Genomic DNA, 22,151 nt, shown 5'->3' with positions numbered 1-22,151 from the left:
CCGCTAGATCAGAGGAGCGCAGGATGACATTACCACCGAGGGTCTGGACCCAGCGGTGCCTGAAGGACTTCACCTGGCCTCCCCGGCACTGCCACTTGCAACCAAAAGAGGCTTCGCTGATTCAGAAATTGCCACCTGGAAATGCAATGTGACAAGAGACAGACCTCAAGATGTAGAAGGGGCCGAGCTGAGTCAAGGAAGCACTCCATGAAGCCGCCAGTCCCTGATATGCCACGTGGGTGACACTGTCATTGGCTGTGTCGTGGGACTCTGATCACATGTCTGCTAGGCTGGGGCTCTAGGGAGCTGGGTAACACAATACGGGGTGCTGACCAGGCCTGCCACCTCCAGTGAGTCCTGGGGGAAGCTGGACTTGAGGTGAAGGTGTAGCTCTGTGGGGAGCCACCGTCTCTGAGTGCCATGAGAACTTGAGACCTCAACACACCGGCAGGGCACTATGATTATCTCCATCTCACACATGAAAAAACTGAGGCTTGGACAGGTAAGGAATCACAGCCACTGGGAGTCTTGGTGGCATTAGTGGTTTAGAGGGGCTCACAAAAACAGGCTCCAGCAGGGTGGCTCCAGGAGCACAGGCCAGCTGATGAGGCAGAACCCACAGGAGGCCTGGAGAGCAAGCAGGGCAACCAAGGCAGGGGGCCACTCAGAAGAGCGGTATGGTGGGAGGGCTGCGGGATGCTGCGTCTTCCTGGGCCCAGAGCTAAGGCAGCACAAGTAACTCCATGCCCCAGCTGCTGGGAGAAGGGCTACAGAATCCCACCAGGACAGGCTGGCACAAGCTGGGGGACTGGGGGGACTGGATGGTAGAGCTTCATGGCTTCTGCTGGGAGGGGGAAGCAGGGCCAACTCCAGGCCATTCCCTGGGCGTTAGCTAGCATTGGCCCCAGCCCAGGGGCCCACGCCGGCTGGGGTGGGGCCAGCACGAGATGAGGGCTGTTCAGGATGCCAGGCAGGCTCTGACTGCATTTGCAGCTGCTTCAAGGCTCATCTCCCATCAGACGTGCATTACTCTGCAGTGCTCGGCCCCATCCCTGTCACTGCAGCTGCCACTGCCTCTGTCCCAGCAGAGGGGGAGGGGAAGCCCAGAAGGCCAAATAACAAACAGACCCAATTTCCCCAAATCAACCTGTCGCCACAAAGGGAGGAAAATTCAGAAGCCTGGCCAAAGCTGACCTTCTGTTTACATTTTCCTTGGAAACGAAGAAATAATTGCTGCTGCTCTAGGGAGCTGTCTTCAGTTGCCCCCTTCCCTGCTCCTACCCCTCCCTGTACTATTCAAGCGCAGCCAGGGATGACACTGGAATCTTGAATCAAACTAAGTGGTTACTATGGTGTCAGCCTGAAATTCTGAATCTCCGAGCCGGCCAGCACTGAGGCGCAGAGCCAGGCTACACAATTAAAGCAGAGAGATCGAGGAAAGAGAAGGCACATTGTATTTCAATAGCAGCAAAATTGCACTTCCCAGCATGGTGGGGGAGAAAGCTGTGCTTAGAAATGCAGTTGGATGCAAGATAGGGGCTAGGAACAGCCCCAGTTCCACCACCCACCAGTCATCTCTCCCCGGCACGTACACTATCCCCTTCTGCACTGGACCCTGTGGTCACTGAGAGCCATGGAGCCCTGCCCTGACCCCTGCTCCCAAACTGCACGTCCTCAGCCTACCCAGAGGCAGGTGCCACTTCTCATTACACAGTGCCAGCTTCCCAATGCCTGGGGGCCTCTGCACTCACCTGAGGGGACAGGAGCACAGCTCACGGGCATCTCTTTCCTCAACCCCACCTGGAACCCACTGAAAAGTCCTGCTAGCCCTCCCTTTAAACGTACATGTGTGAGGCCCCTCTCACACCTCCACAGGTGCCACCCTGGCCCAAGTCCCTCATCTGTACAATAGCATTAGCCCTGCTCTGATCTGGTCCCCCCACAGTCTCTTCTCATCGCGGTGGCCAGAGAAATCTTAACTGAAGCACAAGCCACATCCTGTTTCTCCTTACATCACTCAAAGAAAAAGCCGGAGCCCTTCAGTGGCCTCCCGGGCATGCTTAGGTCGGACCTCCTTCCTCTCTGACTCATTTCCCCCACCCCCAATCACTCACTCCAGCAGCCCTGGTCTCCCGCCTTCTATGAACATGACAGGCAGGCTGCTCCTGCCCCAGGGCCTTTGCACAGGCTGTTTCCCCTGCTGGAGCACTGTCCACAGTCACTCCCACAACTGCAGGGGTTTGTCTGTTTAGCTCACTGCTGTATTCCCATGCTCAGATGACCATTCCCCGGGTTCTGGGCATTGGAGGGGCAAACTGGAGGTTCCCACAAGCAAAACCTAATCCATAAGCCTGTTTTGTTCAGCTCACAGCATGCTGACCTGCAAGGCATGTGTAAACCTGAATTCATTAACAACATATAAAAATGGGAAGGTTGAACACACAAAGTAGGATTTCCAACAAAGGAGTTACCTGTTCCTTAAAGGTTTGGTAGAACTTCCCCATAAAACTGTCTGGACCTGGTGCCTTCTTTTTTCTTTCTTTCTTTTTTTATTAGGCTACCTTTTAATTCCTTTTTTGAATAGGTCTGTTCATAGTGTTTCCCCTTGCCTCTTCTTGATTCAATTTCAGTGTGAGCCAGAGTTGCAGATCACAACTGGTTAAGGGCAAAACACAGTATACTGCAGAGTTTAGAAAGCTTCTTGAGTTTCTGTGAAGGTGAGCAACATAGACAAAAGGGAGGAGACATTCCATTCCCTCCAAAACGATGTCCTGACAGAAACCCACTGCCTCCACCACTCACCACTGGGTACCTCTACCACAACTGTCTCGGCTGAGCCAAATGCTTTTGCCACAAGAGCCAATCTCTCTGCACATGACCTAGCTCCTGCCATCCTCTCGGCCCATTGCTCGTCACTCCTCTTGTATTAAGGAGATCTCTTGCTATGGTAAAAAGCATAATCCCATTTTACACAGGCACAAATAAAAGGAAAGAGATCTATTGGCTCGTATGCCAGACAAGCCTTGGGACTTCAGGCACAGCTGGATCCAGGAACAGTGCCAGGAATCCATCTTTTGCCACTTCTAAGCAACACCTGTCTCTGCTGCTGGCTTCATTTTCAGGCAGGCTCTCCTCTCCTGGTAAAAACACAGTCCCCTCAACCACCAACTGTGGCTCACTTTTGCCTCTGGAGTCCTGCTTTGAAACACCTGCTTGGCTCAGTCCAAGTCACACACTCAACTTGAGCTGCAAGGACATATGGAAAGTGCAGTTTTTAGCTTTTCCACTTATGGGGTGGAGACAGGCATGCTGGAAGGGATTGGGGCGGAGGTCGGGTTAGCCAAGTTGCAGCATCTGTCACTTTGTATATATGTCATTTTTCCTAAAAAGTATTCATTTTACCTTTGATAATTAGATTTATTGGCCAAAAAATGTGCTTTGCATTCTCCCATATTTTAACATATCTGTGTATCTATAATCCCCCTTCTGCATGGTTACTGATGTGTTTTCTTGATCAGATTTGCTAGTTTTGTCTGGCTTATCAGTCTTTTCAAAGAATTATCTTTCCTATTTATATCTCATCTACTATTGTTTTATTCTGTTTCATTAATTTCTGCTCCTTTTCTTCATTGATTCCCTCAGTCTGCTTTCTTCAGATTTATTTTGATGTTGATTTCCTAGCTTATTGAGGTAAATGCTTAGTTCTCTTATCTTTTTCATCTTTCCTCTTTACTAATGACTGCATTTAAGCCTATTCATTTTCCTCTAAGTACACACGGCTTGGGTGGTATCCTGTGGGTTTTTATATGTAGTGCCTTTATTGCTGTTCATTTCAAAATAGTTGATAATTCAGTTTTGAGTTATTGTTTAATTCTCAATATTTAGATTTGTTTTTAAATCTCCAAGTGGATGGATTTGAGGATGGTCCCCTCTTGTTCATTTCTAGTTTTTTTTGCATTGTGTTTGGGAAATGTGACTGGCATGATCTTTTTAATTTTTAAAAAACAGGTTTTAAAAATCAAAGGCAGTGTAAAAACATATCCTCCCTGTAAAACAGCCAATCAATACAGAAGGGCATAGAGCCAAACATGAGAGTTTCCCTTTGTGATTATTCTTATTCTCTCAGCTTCAGTCTCCCATTCATTCAGAGCTAACCTTTGTAAATAATTTGGAGTATATTTTTCGACCCTATTTTTAAATCTAAGCATATATTTATATATTCATCCCTAGAGCTTAAAAACTTTCTTCTATTTTATAGCCTGTCTTGCAGAACTCTTAGCTAACTCTACTTTCAACCATATTTTTCCAAATAAATGCATTTTGTTTTCAAATAAATGTTTGATTTGGCAGCAGCCTGTACAATTCGATATGTCATGCTATCACTGCTGTTCATCTTTAGGTCATTTTTAATTTTTGTTTTGATTTATCTTTTAACTCGAGTTCTTGATCAATTTTAAAAAATTTTTTGATTGTGTATGTTTGAGAACCAATGAAAATGAAAATGAAAAATGTTCCACCTATTTCTAAAAGAACTAGGCAAGGATAATTTTTAAAAGAAATATGTAAACCAATATCCCACATTAAAAATTTTCCAAAAGCCTAAGTAAAATATTAACAAATTACATGCAGAATATAATCAAAAGATTAATCAGTCATGATAAAATAGATTGCAATCCAGGAATTGAAAGACAGCTCAAGATAATGAATGTAATATTATCCATTATATTCACATATTAAAAGAGAAAACTCATATGATAATTTACATGGATACCCCCAAAGAAGCAGTTTATACAATCTGACATTTGTTTCTGACTTGTAAAACTTCCAATTAGTAAGCTAGGACATAGAAGGGAAATTCATTAATTTAATAGAGACTGTCCATTAGAAACTCTTAGTAAACTAGACCCTTAATGGTGAAATTTTAAAAGCATCCCCATCAGAGTCGGGAGCAAACAACAAATGCCCGCTCCCACACTATTATTCAAGGAACTTGAGATTCCAGGGAATGCAAAGCCAACAGGCGTTGAATCTGAATTTGGGACTTAGGAATACTATGGGACCTTCAAGGCTGAGCCCTAAGAAGCCCTGCAATAAGAAGAAGAAAGAAGAGTCTCTAGAGAGAAGTAATAATAATAAACTGTCATCGTCTGCAAATGATATAACTGCCTATCTAGAAAATCTATAAGAACAAATAACAGAGTTCAGCAAGTGACCAGACATGACCTAGCAAGTTCAAACCAATAGCCATGACCAGTTAGAAAATATTTGGGGGAAAAGATGTAGCCCATTCACAAAAGTGACAAAAACTAGAAAATAATTAATAATACATGTAACAACATCTATATGAAAAAATGATCAAACTTTACATAAACAAAAACTTAAGTAAGCAGAGAAACATACTACATTCTTGAACACAAAGGGATCGATTCTCCCCCAAGGAGTCTATAAATTCACTGCAAACGAGATACCAAGCACAGACTGTTGGCTCCCTGCCCAAAACCCAGCATTAGAGATACCACAGCAGAGAAAGGGAGGTTGATGAATCTGAGAAGCCAGCATAAAACTATGAGACAGAAGGTGGTTGAGTTCTGGCTTGTGTGTGCCTGTGCTTGTGTGTGCGTGTTTGCGTGCACGTGTGTGTGCAGGGAGAGGGAAGGATGACAGTCCAGAGTGGAAAAGAGCCAGTCAATGGAGGAGTGGATTAGGTTAGAAGAATGCTTTTTTTTTTCTTTTTTCTAAAATAGGGTCTCTTTGTCACCCAGGCTGGAGTGCAGTGGCATGATTATAGCTCACTGTAACCTTGAGCTCCTGAGCTCAAACGATTCTCACTCCTCAGCCTCCCAAGTAGCTGGGACTACAGGCTCGCACCACAGTACCCAGCCAGGGTAATGCTTCCTAACCGTGCTCTTTTCTCTCCCTGGCACACTGAGAGGACTGTTGTCAGTCCCCTCACCTGTATAAGGCAGGAATGAAACAACAGCACCCGCCCAGACGAAACAATATTGAAGCAGTTATTTGTCCTGGCTGCAGTGGGAGCTGGTAGTTCATGCTGGCTGTTGGTTTGGAGGTCAGCTGGGTGGCTGGTCACAGTGCCCACACGTGGTCTCTCCACGTGGTTTGTTTTCTCACTGCATGAGAGTTAAGATCTGAGAGGCAACCTCTCAAACACTACCATTCCAAAAGACCCAGGGAAGTTCTAAGTTTTTATATGACCCGGCCCAAAACGCCATCCCTCCGTATTCTATTGAGGAGGATGAGTAACTAAAGCCAGCCCAGATCAGAGGGAGAGGAATGTGGCTCCACATCTGGATATAAGGAGCACCTTGCCGTTGGCAGCCATCTTTGTTTCTCCACGATAGTCCCCAGGCTCACACAATGTTGTCTTTTTCCCCCTTGGGAGTCCATATTCCTTTGGAAGTATAAGCTACTTCGACTAATAATGTACACTGGATAAAAATACTCATGAGTATGTCCTTTGTAGGGACGTGGATGCAGCTGGAAACCATCATTCTCATCAAACTATCGCAAGAATAGAAAACCAAACACTGCATGGTCTCACTCTTAGGTGGGATTGAACAATGAGAACACCTGGACTCAGAAAGGGGAGCATCACACACCGGGGCCTGTTGTGGGGTGAGGGAAGGGGGGAGGGATAGCATTAGGAGATACAGCTAATGTAAATGACGAGTTAATGGGTGCAGCACACCAACATGGCACATGTATACATATGTAACAAACCTGCACGTTGTGCACATGTACCCTAGAACTTAAAGTATAACAAAAAATAAATTTAAAAATAATACTCCTGAGTAAAAGTCTAAATATGTTATGGGTAAGCTCTAAAAGATGAAAATGGAATGCCCAACTTTCAAATCAATAGTAGAAATTTTGATCTATCTGTTGAAATATGGCAACATTTTAAAAATAAGAAAATGTGATAAATAGAAAACAAAAAGACTGTAGGAGAAATAGATCCTAATATAACAAGGATTCAATCAAATATAAATGGTGCAACTGCAGCAAACAAAGACAGGGAGTCTTAGAGAGATTTTTTTGAAAAGAATCCAGTAATGTCTATAGAAGGCACAATGAAAGAGATGAAAATAAAAGAAATGAAGAGGAAAAAAATCAGGCAAATAAGGAACAAAGAATACAGCAACTTTAATATCAGAAGAGAAAAAACAGGAATCAAGGCAAAAAAATCAAAAAGGACAAAAAGAGACATTTTACTTTGTTAAAAAGAACGACGAATTGAGATATATCATGCTAATAATGAACATATGTTCACCTAAAATTCACCTAAAATACAGCCTTGAATATATATAAAATAACAACTGAAAGAACTATGGAGAGATATAGAGAGCTCAAAAACTATGGCTGAAAATTGTAACATATTTGTCATAGGAACTAATAGATCCAGACAACAAACATAAGCAAATGTATATGAAAGATATATAGATAAAAAAATTTCCACCCAACAGAGACAAAACGTGTTATCTTTGAGCACACATGGAACATTCACAAAATCAACCACGTATGAAAGCACAAGTGAAGGCTCCCTAAATTAAATAAGAAATCAATATCATATAAACCCGTTCTCTAACCATAATGTAACAAAACAAAAGCAGTAACAACAGGAGGATGCCTTTTTAAAAAATTCCCACATATCTGAAAAAGGGAGAAAATTGCAAATAAGCAAAATATAGAGCAAAAAAGAGAAAATCACTACAGGCATAATATAAAATTCCAAAGTAATCACTATTACGAACAACTGTTTAGTCTACAAATTTGGCATCCTGGACAAAGTAGATATATTTCTGTTAAAGCATAAAATGCCAAAATTGGAACAAAAAGAAACAGAAACTTAAATAGATCAATAACAATTAAAGAAGTTAAAATAGTAATCAAATACCCACTTCTTCAGACACCTCAAGCCAAAATCGTTTCACAAGGGAGTTCAAGCAAACTTTCAAGGAAAAGAAAATACTCATTATAGGCAAGTTGTTCAGAAACAAAGAAAAGAGAGAAAGCTGCCCTAGTTATTTTATGAAGCTAGAAAAATCTGGATCCCAAATTGGAGAAGAACAGGACAAGACAAGAACATCATCAAGCCATGTCACTTATGAATATAAATGCAAAGTTTCTTAAACTAATATTTGTGAATCAAACTCAACAGACTATTTCAAAACATAATGCATCTCATGATTCCACTAACATAAGAGTTACAAGCAGACAAAGCTAACCAATGGTGTTAGAAGTCAACGCAGTGGTTCCCCTTGGAGGGGGAGGCCTGGGAAGGGGCTGAGAAGCTTCCAGACAGATGGTCATGTTGCTTCTTGATGGAGACGCTGCTTCCACTGTTGCATTCATTTATCATTTCATCTCTTTTTTGTGTGCAAGTTACACCTCGACAAACAATTTCCTTTTTGAAAAAGTAGTTTACCTAATAGGATTTATGCAAGAAATTAAAATTAAGTTTAATATTAGAAAGTTTATCAGTGAAATCCACCAATTAATAACCTAAGGGAAAAGTCACAGGATTATATCAATAGACACAGAAATGACTTTATTCATGTCCAGTTCCTATCTATGCATGATAAGAACACCAAGAAAAGCAACAGAAGGAAACTTCCTCAACCTGATAAAGGGTGTATACCCAAACCCAAAAGCCCTTATATATAGACATATTAAATACATTCTCTTTAAAATTAGAAATCAATTAAGAATGCCTGACCAGGCACTTCTATTCAGCACAGTGTGTCCTGGAAACAGTAGTAGGGAAATGGGCTCATTATAAGTGGCAAAATAAAGTTAAATCCCTACTTTTGATCACATACTAAGGGAACTTCATATCCAAAGTATATATTAATCATTTACTAAGGTGAACTTAAATATAAAAGGTAAATCTAATAGAAAAAAGCAATGTAAGAGAATATATTTGTGACTAAGGGTGGAGGAAGACCTCTTAAGACATAAAAGCATAAATCACAAAGTAGAAAAAAGATGGATTTGATTATATAAAAATGAAGCATTTTGTTGGATAAAGACACACAAAGATACAGTCAAGTGATAGACTGGAGAAGATATTTGCATTATCTAACACCACGAATATACAAGAAATGTCTGCAGATTAACAACAAAATAATCAACCCAACAGCAAAAGGATAAGCGATATGATTAGGCAACTCATAGCAAGGGAAACCCAAATAGTTCTTAAGTACATGGAGAGATGCTTAACTTCATTCGTAATCAGAAAATGCACATTAAAACAATTACCCCATCACAGTGGTAAAAATTAGGAAGTCAGAAAAAACTCTGCACTGGCAAAGACACAGGAAATCAGGATGGTGCATGCATTGGGTGGGAGCGAAACGGGTGCAGCCTTTCTGAAGAGCAATCAGGCAGCGTTTAGTGGAAATTAAGTGATGCAACAAACCCATTCCTGGCTGCAGGCGCTTGAGAAATGTGAGCTGAGCTCCACAGGAGAATAAGTACAAAGATGTTCAACCAAGCATTGTTTAAGGAACCCAAGAGCTGGAGGCATCCTTGGTACTCATTGCCAGAGGACTGTTTAAGAAAACAGTGATAGGCTGGGCTCAGTGGCTCACGTCTGTAATCCCAACACTTAGGGAGGCCAAGGTGAGAGGATTGCTTGAGGCCCGAAGTTCAAGACCAGCTGAGCAAGAGAGCAAGACCTCACTCTACAAAAAATTTAAAACTTAAAAAGAAAACAATGATAGATGCTGTGTGAGAAATGCTATGCCACTACTAGAAGCAACAAATTGGATACACATATAGCTACCTAGACATGTTTTAAAACATGATCATTGAAAAATTTATAGCACTTGACACGAAACAACACTAAATATTTCATAAGGATTAATAACTATCCAAAGACAATTTTCAAACAAGTTAGTAAGTACCAACTTAGGAGTGAGAATTAAGAGGGAAAGGAGGAAATAATTACTACAAAGAAAGAAAAGGGCATTGCATGGATGATAATAGCGGGCCATGAAATGAGGAGTAATAAGTAACTTAATGTTTGCCTCTGGTGTCCAATAAATAAATAAACTCAATATTGGCCCCTGGTTTCCAAGTTGATTATGTATGATAGCAATCAAAACCCAACAGAATTTTTCTGAGGAACTTGACAAGCTGATTCCTTCAGGTCATGTGGAAGGCACTGGAACAGCCCAGAATTAAAAATAATAACAGCAACAGGACACAGAAAGTTCAGGAACCACTTGGGGAATATATGGGAATCTTGAACACAATAAAATTGGCATTCTACTGCATAGCATACATGGTGATAAATTTCAGATAGATCAATATTTTGAACACAAAGATTCCATAAAAGCATGGGCTTAAAATGTGGCACAAGCTCCATAGAACTTGGAGCAGAAATGGCCTTTCTAAGCAATACCAAAGACTGAGACGCCATAAAGGAAATCCTTTTGACGATATAAAATGGGAAGTTCTATAAGGGAAAAGACACCATAAACAAATTCAACATGAATGACAGGTTGGGAGAAAATAACAACATTTATTACAGGAAAAACATCAATACTCTGAAGAGATGTTTTTAGAAGTCCCTAATAAGCAAAAGACAGGCAACCCAGTAGAGACAATGGCAAAGGATATAAAGAGGAAATTTACTTGCAGAGAAAAACAAACAGCCCATAAACATATGAAAAGAAGCTCAATCTCACTAATTATGCAACTACAAATTAAAATAAAAAATCTAATTCCAGATTTTGCCCATTTGATTGGCAAAAACTATAAGAATTGATTATATCCTGTGTTGGAAAGATGGCGAGAAAATGGGCACTCCTCTCTTGGTGACAGTGGTTATTTATTTATTTATTGAGACAGGGTCTGGCTCTGTCACCCAGGCTAGAGTGCAGTGGCACGATCATAGCTCACGTCAGCCTCGACCTCGAGCTCAAGCCATCCTCTTGCCTCAGCCTCCCAAGTAGCTGGGATGACAGGCATGAGCCACCATGCTTGGCTAATGAGCCACTGCCCCTGGGAATATTTTGTGTGAAATTGTTTTACATTTTCTTCTTACAATTTTTTACACTTGCAACTAATTTTGAAACATTATATGAGATATATATACACACATATATATTTCTATTTGCAGAGATAATGCGTACTCATTTTAGAAAACTCCAGTAACCCAGAAAGACGTTCTGCAAGCAAACACCATGCCACCCAGAACAACCCCCAGCATTTTTCTGAGCCTGACCACAGACTCCTTCTCTACAGATACACACACAAATGGATCTGTAGGGCCACGTGTGCGTGTGCATGTGTGAAGTGTGCTCACATGCATATGTGTGAATGGTAAACACAGTCTCACTATGGGGGTCTCTGGACCTCTGGACCCCTTACTCAACCTTGGATATTTTCCGTATTTGACCTGGACTCAATACCAAAGTAAACCCTAGCTCTCCCAACACCTCCAAGAAGTGGTGACTCCCGAGCTCATGGGTGGGGAGCCTGGGCCCAAAATTGGCTAAGAAGACAAGCTACTGAGGGGCCCAGAACAGGAGCGAAAGTGCCACACAAACAGGAGGCCAGGGATGTGTGCCAGAGCTGGCGGTGAGGGGTGTGCCTGCTGAGATGCCTATCAGAGGGAGTGCGGCTATCAGAGGGAGCGGGCAGGCCACCCCAGGATGGAAGCTGCACCTAAGATGACTAGCTGACTGGAAGGACCTTTGTCACTGTGTCCCACCTCTTCATGGCTGCCCTTCACAACTGTTGGAGTTGAACCTGAAAGTGACACTCAAGGAAATGATTTTAAGTACCTCAGAATGGCTTAAGCAAGGAGGAGGAGAAGGGGGAGAAGACTAGGAGAAAGAGAAGAAGAAAAAGATCAAGAAGGAAGAGGAGGAAGAAGAAAACCTTAATAATTTTCTGGTTTAAATAATGCTAAAAGTTCAAGGGCAGTCTTCCTTCAGGCACGGCTGAATCTCGGGGCTCACATGATACACCCTAGGCATTTACTTTCTTTTCCCTACCCATGCCTCCATTTCTTGGCTTTGTCTTCCTCTCCACAACTTGTTGTCCATAGTGCCAGACCGCACTCTAACAACTAGGAAGACAACAATTCTTTCCCGTGGACTCCAACCAAAGTCCTGGGACTAGATCTCAGAGGCCAGGCTTGAGTCTCACGTTCATCCCTAATCACCAGGCCGTGGGATAAAGTGCTCTGACAGCCCCAGGCCGGTCCAGGTGGTGCCCGCCTCTAGAGCCGGGGCTGCAGGAGCTGCCTGGGAACAGGGGAAGCTCAGCTCTATGGGAATTGCACTGAGTGGGAGAGGGGTGGCTCCCTAAAGGAAAAGCAAAGCATTGTTTCCGGAAAGCAGAGCCTTCGGGGCAAAACTGCAGGTGTCACCACCCATGATCCCTTCAGTCAAGGAGATCCTGACCCCACACTTAGCAGATACATAACTCTAAACAAACTTGTTAATCTACTGATCCGGTGTTTACTGCTCAAGTGAGGATTTAAGATTCCATTTTGTATCATCAAGTGAAAACAAGATATGGAAGTGCCTGGCACATAGTAGGTCCTCAGTTCATGTGAATCTTTCATGAGCCAAGCCAGTTCCTTCCCCACCCCACCCTCACATTTCCCCTACACTCAGAGGCTGAAGGGGGTTGGGGGATACAGCCCTTCCCAGCGACCTTGTCTCTGGGGAATGTAAACTCTGTGATCAAGGTACATGTTCAGAAAATGGAAATATTTGGCCAAGCCTTCAGACATTTAATTAAAATTAATATTATGCCTTATCAAAGCAGAAAGCTCAACGCTGTGCATGTAGAAGAATCTATTTAACCAATTAGCTGAAGCAAACATGACTGTCCAGCCTTCAGCAAGGCCCTCCACACCCACTCTTGGGCCACAGTTGCTGCTAATGCCATGTGCTCAGACAAGTGGGCCAGCTTAAGGCTGAGTGATGATGCAGCTGGAGGACGCTTCCAGGGAGACTCGGGGCTGAGGGTGGGGGATGTGAGCTTGCTGGAGTCCAGACCACCCCTCCAGTGCCCATCCTGAGCCACCTTAGTATTAACACTAGGCGAGCATTCACATGATGATCATGGACCAGCTGTGTGATCTTGGGCAGGTGACTGAACCTTCCTGGGCACACAGCTATGGAGAAGATCAGCAATAACAGGCATACGATGGACACACCAAACTGGCTCACCGCAGGCTGAATTTGGCCCAGGATTTTAACATTTTTCACATATGCATTTTCCACCCAAGTTTGCTCACAATGTCTTCAAGTTTTCTATTCAGATTTCCCACCAATCAAAATGGCAAAAATCCCAAATTTATTAATACACTCTGGTGGGCAAGCAGTAGGGAAACAGGCACTCTTATATCTTGTTGGTGGGAGTGTAAATTGATACAACCCTAATGAAGGGGAATTTGGCAGTATCTATAAAAGTTACAAATTGTGATCTTTAATCATTTTGAGGAATTTATCCCATAGATTTACTTGTACGTGAACAAAATGAGATATGCAATGATGTTCGTCATTACTCTTTTTGTGATAGCACAAGATTGGAAACAATTCATGTCTCCATCAACAGGGGATGGATTTAGGGGTGTCAGATGATACACAGGATGCCCATTTAAATTTGAACTTCAGATAAACAATGAATGCTTGTTTAGGGCAATAGGTGCATTCATGCCTTATTCCTGTATTCTTGTTGCTAAATATGGGAACTCTAGGTGGATTAAATCAGGGTTTCTCAGCCTCCATACTATTGGACGTTTTGGACAGAAAAAATCTTTTTCATGGGGGTCATTCTGTGCATTGTAGGAGGCTTAGCAGCACCCTTGGTCTCTACCTACTAAATGACAGTACACACACACACACAGACACACCTAGTGACTGTCAAATGTGCCTCCTGACATTGTCAGAGCAAAATCTCCCCTGAGTGAGAACCACTGGGTTAAGTAAACTGGTACCTCCACACAGTAGAATACTATGCAACTGTTAGGGTGGAAAGAGGAAGCTCTCTGAATACTGATAAGAAAAGGGCTCCAGGACCTGTTACCAAGTAAAATAAGAAAGGTGCAGAATAGCACATATATACCAGCTGCTATGGTTTCAATATCCCCTCCAAAACTTGTGTTGAAATTGAATCCCCAATGTGGTAGTATTGAGAGGTGGAGTCTTTAAGAGGTGATTGGATCATGCAGTCTCTGCCTTCATGAATGGATTAATCCATTTGTGGATTAATGGATTAATGGGTTAAGGGATTAATGTGTTCTCATGAGAGTGGGACTAGTAGAGAAAGCGCGGCCTGAGATCGCATGCTCAGCCCCCTCGCCATGTGAGGCCCTACAGGACTCTGCAGAGGGTTCCCTCCAGCAAGAAGACCCTCACCAGATGTGGCCCCTCCACCTCGGATTCCTCAGCCTCCAGAACTATGGAAATAAATTCATCTTTTTAAATTGCCCAGCTTCAGGTATTCTATTTATAAGTAGCAGAAAATGGACTAGGACACCACTTCTTTCATAATAAAAGGATGGAGGAGTGGTCACTGGGCACAGGAGACAGGAAGGGATGAGGGCTCTTGCCTGTCTATATGTATAATCTAGTCAACAAGAAAGTGGATTTGGTTGTTAACACTTAAAAAAACGGGAGATTACACATCAAAAGCTCAGACCTGTAAGTTTTTCTGAGAAGTCCAAGTCTGAACCACGGGGACCCTGTTCTTGGAATCAGTTGACTGAAGCTAAAAGTAGGATACTTTGCACACCTCACCTGCCATGGGTTATGTACCAGCAGCGGCCCTGGGGATGGGAATTCAAGACCCTACTCACAGTAGGCCCTCCACGAGTGGGAGCTTCTGTAGCCAGGTGAATGAGGGAGTGGTCTTTGCACCCAGGTCACAAAAACACAGGACATGAATCTTGACCACTGCCCTGGTAGCGGGGAGGCCAGACCCCCTGCCCCAAGCACCACTCAGCACGAGGACGCCTCATCTCAGAAGTTAAAGGAGCTTAAGGTGGGAAGGACTCAGATCAAAGCCTGGTTCCTTGTCCTCACCTGGCTCTTCAGTGTCACCTTGGGGGAGCAGCTGACCCTCTAGGCCTTGGGCCTCAGGTGTCCCATTGCAGGTAGCTTCATCACTGTCACAGAGCCTAAGTCACGGAATGAGTTCATCCCTCCCTGGGGCTTCCTGGCTCCATCTCGTGGCACCTGGACTGGAGTACACAGGGTAGAGAGGGGACCGGGCGAGTGGGGGACACACCATCTCTTAGTCCCCAAGTGCTATTGTTGGGGGGAAAGAGAGGAGCTGGGGAAACATTGTCCAAAAGATGTACTAGCCTTAAAAACATCCCAAAGATAGACATTCATTAGTTGTTGTTTATAACAGCAATTTTAAAAAGAAAGAAAAAGAAAAGAGAGAGAAAAAACAGAGAAGAGCAAAAAATAAATTCTGGAGTACCCTTAGAAAATGAATTATCAAACAGCTATAAACATCATGCTTTTACAGCCTTTTAAGACAGGAAAATGCTCATGGCAAGCTAATTGGAAGGTCAGCGTGACGCCAATTTTGTAAAATACACCTATTTCAAGGCCAGTCACACATTTGCTGGGTTAGAATTTCTGTTTGTCACGTGTTAGCATTGTGGCCTTAGGAAGGTTCCCTGAACTTTCTATGTCCCAGTTCCTTTATCTGCTAAATGGGGATAATAAAATAGTAACTCCTTCACGAAGTTGCTGGTAGGAGAAAGGAGATAAGGGTCTGTGACAGTAGCCGGCACTGTGTAAATGCCAGTTACAGTGCTGCCAGGAGGAAAGGCCCAGAGGGAGCGCACACGTGTCACTGGGATTGGGGTGATTTGGGTTACCTTGTTCCCTTTCCAACTTTTCACCTTTCTGCCCTGAATATGGATTGATTATCTTAAGAACCAGGAGAAGGCAAGGTTTTGGGTTGATCTCTCCCAAAGCCAGCCCTAGACAAGGGCCCCAGTGGAGGGGGTCATGGGGATGGCCCAGGCACACCAGCAGGGAAAGGGTGTGAATCCGGGACAGTGAGGGCCGGCACAGAGATCACTGCCAGTCACCCCAGTGGGCAGCTGGTGCCTGACACAGCAGAGAGCTGAGTTACCCCCGGGAGCCAGGGAGCTGGGCATGAACACCTAGCCCCTTGATCAGGGGCTGCTCAGGGACATGGATTCCCCACTTCAGGCAAGCCACAGGGCCAAGTGCACAGCCACAGCCAGGCTCAGGCTGGGGAGTCAAACAGAGGCAGGTGTATTGAGGGGGGCGCCATGACATCTACCACACACCAAAATAAGGAACCCCAAGGAGGGAGTGACCAACCACAGAACGCAGGGATGTTCAGAGACCAAGCTTATTCGCTGCTTGTATTATTGCAGTAGTTGCTTTGGAATACCCTGAACCCCAGGAGAAACTCCCGCTGTACCCCCTTAGCCAACACCAAGACCCTGACAGGACTCAGACTCTCCGGCCTCCGCCTCAGGTTGGACCTGGTCCAGGGCTGTCTCCTGAGGTGGTTCATGTGAGTGGCCTGGAGGGAGAACACCTGCCAGCGCCCACAGGTTAAAGGAGCTTAAGGTGGGAAGGACTGAGATCAAAGCCTGGTTCCTTGTCCTCACCTGGCTCTTCAGTGTCACCTTGGGGGAGCTGCTGCCCCTCTAGGCCCTGGACCTCAGGTGTCCCATTGAGTGCAGCTTCATCACTGACACAGAGTCTAAGTTATGGAATGAGCTCATCCCTCCCTGGGGGCTTCCTGGCTCTGACCCTCTCTGCCACTCTCTCCACCCCGAGACCTTGTTGTCCTATTGTCTTCAGTCACAGCCCAAGATGAACACCCTGATGGCCATCTCACCTCCCAGTCCCCTCTCCACTCTCCCAGTTAGAGGCTTGCATAGGTCCTTTTTTTTTTTTTTTTTTTTTGAGATGAAGTCTCGCTCTGTTGCCCAGTCTGGAGTGCAGTGGCGCGATCTCAGGTCACTGCAATCTCCACCTCCTGGGTTCAAGCAATTCTCCTGCTTCAGCCTCCTGAGTAGCTGAGATTACATACATGTGCCACCACCACACCCAGCTAATTTTTGTATTTTTAGTAAAGATGGAGTTTCACCATGTTGGCCAGGCTGTCTTGAACTCCTGACCTCAGGTGATCCACCCCCCCCCTCAGCCTCCCAAGGTGCTAGGATTACAGGCGTGAGTCACCATGCCTGGCCACGTAGGCATCTTTTGATAATGGGTTCATTAGAATTACAGGCGTCTCGAAATCTACCTTCTGGGACTCCAGCAAATGTTGTGTAAAAATTATGAACCCAAGACTTAGGTATTTTTAGAAAAATGGGATAATCTTACCAAAGATAACTTAGAATTAGGGTGGCCACCCTGGCATTTACCACACACCTGCCACACCAGGGCCCACTGCTCCCCACTCCAGGCCCTTCTGCTGCAGACTCTGGCCCAGCCTGCAGGGCTCCTCCCTACTCCCTAGCCCTTCCACCTGACAACTCAGTGACCACGCGGACAGCCCATGCCAAGTCCAGCACCCTGGGCTCTCAGGATCTCAATCCTCCACTCCATTCCAGCCTCCCAGGCCCTCAACCACACCTTTAGGGTCAGCACCAGAAACCTACTAGATCTCCACCCAAATACCAGTTCTTCCTGATTGCTTTCATCCAAGCTCCACCATACCTATTCCTCACCTTTGCAGAAACTCTCCCCTAATGGGAAGCTGTGCATCGTAGGGGTGGGCTCTGGAGCTGGACTGCCTGGGTTCAAATCCCACCTGTGCCAGGGACTGGCTGTGTGACCTTTCTGTGCCTCGATTTCTTTATATACAAAGGGCCTGAGGATGGTTCATCTTCATTCATTCAACAGTTGCTGAGTACCTGCCGTGTACCAGCCCCAGGACTGGGAACTGAGCATAGAATTACTTAAAAGGAGACAAAACCCCTGTCCTCACGGAGGGAGAAACAACAGAACATGATAATTAAAATACACAACATAGCAAAGAGTGGTAGTTAGGCACCTGCAGCAACACCAGGCTGGCCCTGACTGATCCGGGCAGAGCAGACACAATGAGCCACTTTTAGATTCTGACAGTGTGTGACCTGCATGGATAGTGAAAGGAAGAGTCAGGGACAGCGCCACGTCCAGGGTCCCGTCTTGCACACCTAAAATGATGCCACCAAAGCCAAGGGCCTGGACTACCACAGTCCGAGTTGGGTCTGAGTTGTGGGACACCCTATCACCAAGGAGGCTGACGCAGCTTGACTGCAGTTAAGTGGCTTTGATTCTGCAGCTCTTCTGCTGGGGACCCAGGAGGCACTGTGGAGCTGCCTCAGCGCTGCCTCCCAGGGGAGAGGCCTCCTTCCTCCGGTGTTCCAGGAGGACTGCAGGGTGTTGTGCCAAGCTGGGATAGGCTGTGGTTCACGGGTGGGAGCCTTTGCAGCATGGCCATGTGGCTGCATGCAGGGCACCAGGGCGGAGCCGTTCCCTTATGCAGGGATGGAGGTGATGTTATCTTTCTAAATTGGATGCCCAGATAAGGCTTCACTGAGAAGGTAAGTTTGAGCAAAAGCCTGAGTGAAGTGAAGAAGCAGGTTATGCGAGTATCTGGGAGAAGAGGGTCCCAGGCAGAAGCAACAGCAGGATGCAAGGCCCTGAAGCAGGGTGGGGCTACACACCTGTGGAAAGGGAAGAAGCCACAGTGACCAGGGTGGAGTCAGGAGTGGGGCGACAGGCAAGCACCAGTCATGCAGCGACAGGTGCCTAAACATGTCGAGCCCTGAGGGCCAATCTTGGGACTGAATTCTACGCCGAATAAGCTGAGAATTGGTATGGGGCTTGCAGAATAGACTGAGGGGCAAGGAGATGCCTCAGGAGCTTTCACAACAGTCCAGGCAAGACTGAATGTCACTTGGTCCAGAGTGAAGGAGCAGAAGTGGTCTGATTCTGCTAATATTTTGAAGGAAGAGATGACAAGCTCTGGGTGGGGGATCATAAGAGAAAAAGAGCCAAGAATAACACCAGGTTTGTGGCCTAAGTAGTCAGAAGGAAGAATGGGAAAGGCTGCAGAAGGAGCAGGATGGGGAGAGGTCAGGAGCTTGATTTGGGGCCTGTTGAGTTTGAGGCTCCCAACTGACCTTCAAGTGCTTGTCACATCGGCAGGAGGCAGGGCCATGGACTAGAGTGGACACAGGCCCAGGGTACAGCAGGGGCCAGGTGTGCAGCAGGCACCCACAAAGGTGAGTTCCTTCTCCTGTTGACAGGTCTACTTTCTTACCTGTTAGAGGAAAGTGTCACTTTCCTCTCTTTCCCCCTTACATTCCAGGATCCATGATTTCAACCCCCCGCGCTCTTGCCCTGTCATCCTCCCATTGCACCTCCCATCTGGCAAGAACTCCAACCTCAGTGGATTCATCTGCCTGACTGCTCTGTGCCTGTGCCAGACTGTGGGACACTGTTGGAAAGCATCAGACCACGTGGGGGACTGGTCCCACCATGCAAGCCCTAGGATGGAGTTTCACCATGTTGGCCAGGCTGGTCTTGAACTCCTGACCTCAGGTGATCCACCAACACCCACACCCACCAAGTTCAGTCGCTCTGACTCCTTCCTGTATCTCTTATCCATAACTCCCCTCCATTTGGTGGCTAAATAACGGCCACCAAAGTTGACCATGCCCACATTGGAGTGGTGGTGCATATCTGTAATATCAGCTACTTGGAAGGCTGAGGCAGGAGGATCACTTGAGGCCAGGAGCTAGAGACCAGCCTGGGCAACATAGTGAGCCCTCATCTCTAAAAATAATTTTAAAAATATTCACCAGGCATGGTGGTGCATGCCTGTAGTCCCAGCTACTAGGCAGGATGAGGCAAGAGGATCCCTTGAGATTGGGAATTCGAGGATGCAGGGAGCTATGATTGCACCAGTGCACTCCAGCCTGGACAACAGAGGGAGACCCCATCGCTAAAAAAAAAAAAAAACAACTGAAAGATGCCAGTGTCCTAATCGCTGGAACCTGAGAATATACCAATTTATGTGCAAACAAGATTTTGCAGATGTGATTAAGTCAGGGATTTTTAAATGAAGAGCTTATCCTGGGTTATCCAGGTGGCCTTAATGCCACCACAAGGGTCCTTATAAGAGGGAGGCAGGAAGATCAGAATCAGGGAGGAGAGATGTGATGATGGAAGCAGAGGCTGGAGTAATGAGGTTTGAAGATGGAAAAGAGGCCACAAGCCAAGAAATGCATGTGGCCTCTAGAAGCTGGAAAAGCTATGAAAACAGATTTTCCCCTAGAGTTACAACAAAGGAAGGTGACTTGGCCATCACCTTGACTCCAGCCCAGTGAGGCCCATTTCAGACTTCCGACCTGCAGAGTTATAAGGCAATAAGCTGGTGTTGTTTTAAGGTGGAGTTTGTGGCAATTTGCTACATTAGCCTAGGAAACTAACACATTCTGCGTTAGGTCAGACTCGTCTTCTCCCATCTGGACTACCACACCAGCCTCCTAGCCAGACCTCTGTTGCAAGTCATTTTGGTCCACTGCTGCCAGAGGATCCTGCAAAATCCTGATCATATCAACCATCTGCTTATAATCAAGCCTCCCCATCACCTTTCAGCTCTTCAATATGCCATCTAAGATTTCATGACCTGGCTCCTGCCTTCCCCTCAGCCCATTGCTCCTCACTCCTCTTATGTTAAGGAGGGCTCTTGCTATGGTAAAAAGCATAATCTCATCTCACACAGGCATAAATAAAAGGAAAGAGATCTATTGGCTAGTGTGCCAGAAAGGCCTTGGGACTTCTGGCACATCTGGATCCAGGAACAGTGCCAGGAATTCATCTTTTGCCACTTCTGAGCTACGCCTCCCTCTACTGTTGGCCTCATTCTCAGGCAGGCTCTCCCCTCAAGGTGAAAACACAGCCCCCACTGCCCTGCGTCTTGAAGCTTGCATTCTACCAGCTAAGCCACCCCCATAGCTCCAGCAAAAGTCTCAGGTATAACATGCATTAACTGTGATTGACTCTGCTTGAGTCCATGCAGCCAGAGAGATGCAAGTCTCTCATTGGCTAGGGATGAGTCATATGCCCATATGTGGACCCAGGGGGTGGAGCCAGACCTTCCCCAATCACATAGACTGAAGATGAAAGATAGTGGGTTCCTAAAAGAAAATTAGGAAGAGGAATAGGTACTGAGAAGGCAGGAATGACAGTGCCCCCTCCACACACCCGGAGTCTCAGCCCTATCCCACACTAGTCTTTGCTCAAATGTACCACACTCCCTCCTTCTCCTTCCTCTCTGTCAATCTCTCTGCCTCAAGTGTTCCCCTCCCTCTCCTTGCCTGCCCCCATACCTTCTCCATGAAGCCTCTCTGACCACCAGACCTTGCCTGATGTCTCCTTTGGGCTGTCACAGCCCATTGCTTCTCCCCGGCCCTCCAGCACACACTGACACCATGTGAATGGCTGACTCCCACTGGTCCATCCCCTACCCCAGTGGCAAACATGGTGGTTACTGATATGGAGTACCAACCATGTGCCAGGAACTGCCCCAGTGCTTTGTGGGCTTTATCTCACTTAATCCATACAACACGCCTGAGAGATGGATACTATGCCTAATCTCTAGTCCAGAGGGAAAAAACTGAGGCACACCCAAGATATGTAAAGGCACTCAGGCTGCCTGGCTGCAGACCTGTGCTCTCAGCCTTGATGCTACAGCCCTTTCTGTGGACCTCAGCAAAGCAGGAAGTGAGTTTGTTCACCTTTGAGTCCCCAGTATGATGCCATTACAGCATAATTAATACCACAGTTTCCAGAGTCAAGCCAATCTAGGGCCCATCCTGGGGGCTCTGACTCTTTGAGCCATTAAGTAAGGTGTATAATATTCCCTCGGCTCAATTACCTCATCTGCGAAACAGGATAACAATAGTACCTACCTCTTAAGTTTGAAGCAAAGATGAAAGAAAAGAATGCTTTAGCACTCAGCACAAAGCCTGGTACATAGTCAGAGCTCACAAAGTGTTAGCTATGATGAAGCTGAGGGACGATGCTACTGGCAATTTGCTCCTTGATATATTGGGGAAATGGAGGGCTCTTCTCCCTTCTCTCATGTAACACACAGCCAGAAAA

General features: G+C 45.6%; 1 long non-coding RNA gene across 1 annotated transcript in view; it reads right to left on the bottom strand.

Annotated features, from left to right (window-relative positions):
- The window catches only part of LOC105477815 (uncharacterized), a 49,916-nt gene extending 28,431 nt beyond the window's left edge, over window positions 1-21,485 (bottom strand). Inside the window, exon 1 of the long non-coding RNA XR_984949.3 lies at window positions 21,377-21,485. This is a non-coding gene — a long non-coding RNA (uncharacterized lncRNA). The remainder of the gene's footprint in view (window positions 1-21,376) is intronic.
- Between the last annotated feature and the right edge of the window lie 666 nt (window positions 21,486-22,151).

The sequence above is a fragment of the Macaca nemestrina genome, chromosome 2 (genome assembly GCF_043159975.1).
Source record: "Macaca nemestrina isolate mMacNem1 chromosome 2, mMacNem.hap1, whole genome shotgun sequence".
NCBI lineage: Eukaryota > Metazoa > Chordata > Mammalia > Primates > Cercopithecidae > Macaca > Macaca nemestrina.
The sequence above is the reverse complement of the archived record's forward strand: the minus strand, read 5'-3'. Positions and strand labels throughout refer to the sequence as shown.